Raw genomic sequence first — 1654 nt, 5'->3', positions numbered from 1 at the left:
GGGAACGCCCACAGCACTCTGCTCACAGTTACCCAGAATGGGAACAGCCCAAATGCCCGAAGCCCTGAGTGGATGGACAAACATGCGACGGTGGACACGCTGCCAAGAACATGCCCCAGGGAGCAGGGGAGCTCACCAAGGGGAGCAGAGGCCAGACACCAGCACACACCCGCCGGGTGGTCAGCAGCCTGCAAACCAGCCCCCCGCCCCTCCACAGACAGACAGACAGACAGACAGCCCGGACGAGACATGCAGACTCAGCCAGCTCGGCCTTTGCCCCGAGCTGGTCCCCTCACCTCGGACAGGGTGCTGGGTGGTGCTCTGCCAGAAGCCAGCCGTGAGGAACTCCACCCGTGGCAAAGGTCATGAGGAAGGAGGCTCAGCATATGCAAAGGCGGGATCGAGCCTCAGAAGCCCCCTGGAGATTCTCGAGCATCTACCCCCAAAACCAGAGTCTGCCTACTTTACTGCTTTGTGCTCTCACCTACACCTCTGACTTTACAGGGGGCTGTCCCCCACCACCTCTCTCTGAAAAAAAGTTAACTTACAGCTCCAGTTAATAAAGTTCCTGGGCGTGATAAGAGTGTTTTAACCTACAAACTCCTTTGGAAGTCCTCTAGCCTGCCTGAATAAGTTCTTCCAGCCACATGTGACTGTTCACAGCTTCCCAACCGTGAGAGGCATGAGATGTTCTAAACTGTCTAAATACAGATTCCTTTGAGCGGTTAAAAGATTGATTAGAAATTGTATTGGTGAAGGGTTTTTCACTTGTTGGGCCAATGTTTGCTGCTAAGTTTCCATATCCCTTACCTGCTGTGTCCCTGGCAGTGTATTGATTAATATAATTGGTGTAAGTAGTAGCTTTAATGTTTGTAACCTTGGACATTTGAGTTAATTCTTTTTCTTGTTATAGCCCACCACACCTTTGCCCTATAGGAATGCAACTTTATCTAATGCTTTTGGAGGGTGGCGCCTGACTAATCACCTTTAGAGAAAAATAAGTTTTCTGAAGAAAGGGTCTTAAAATGTTAACAGGCCTCCGGGCCAGAAGATGATGCAAATCACCTAAACTTTTGCATATGATAAGTTTGCAGGAAGAAAGCCTGGCTTACTGCATGACTCTACCCCTTCCCCCATTATCCTCTATGCATAACTTAAGGTATAAAAACTACTTTGGAAAATAAAGTGCAGGCCTTGTTCACCAAAGCTTGGTCTCCCCATGTCATTCTTTCTCTCGCCTTCTGGCTGAATTATTCAGCCTCTTTTCTCCACTGAATTTTCTCACTGAGCTATCCTTATTCTATTACTCTTTATGTCTCTAATTAATATTTAATTAAAGCTACTGTATCCAGTAGCAGGAGGGCCTAGAGGAGCTATCCCACGTTGAAGGTCAGGAAAGGAGGCAGTGAGGAGATACCCCTCGTCCAAGGTAAGGAGAAGCGGCTGCGCTTTGCTGGAGTAGCCGTGAAGAGATACCCCACGCCCAAGGTAAGAGAAACCCAAGTAAGACGGTAGGTGTTGCAAGAGGGCATCAGAGGGCAGACACACTGAAACCATACTCACAGAAAACTAGTCAATCTAATCACACTAGGACCACAGCCTTGTCTAACTCAATGAAATTAAGCCACACCTATGGGGCAACCCAAGACGGGCG

General features: G+C 48.7%; 1 protein-coding gene across 1 annotated transcript in view; it reads right to left on the bottom strand.

Moving 5' to 3' along the window:
- Positions 1 to 1654, bottom strand: part of SULT4A1 (sulfotransferase family 4A, member 1) — a 21257-nt gene that overhangs the window by 5937 nt on the left and 13666 nt on the right. The gene's annotated exons all lie outside the window — the stretch shown is intronic.

Source organism: Bison bison, unplaced genomic scaffold (genome assembly GCF_000754665.1).
Source record: "Bison bison bison isolate TAMUID 2011002044 unplaced genomic scaffold, Bison_UMD1.0 scf7180017864184, whole genome shotgun sequence".
Taxonomy (NCBI): Eukaryota; Metazoa; Chordata; class Mammalia; order Artiodactyla; family Bovidae; genus Bison; species Bison bison.
The sequence above is the reverse complement of the archived record's forward strand: the minus strand, read 5'-3'. Positions and strand labels throughout refer to the sequence as shown.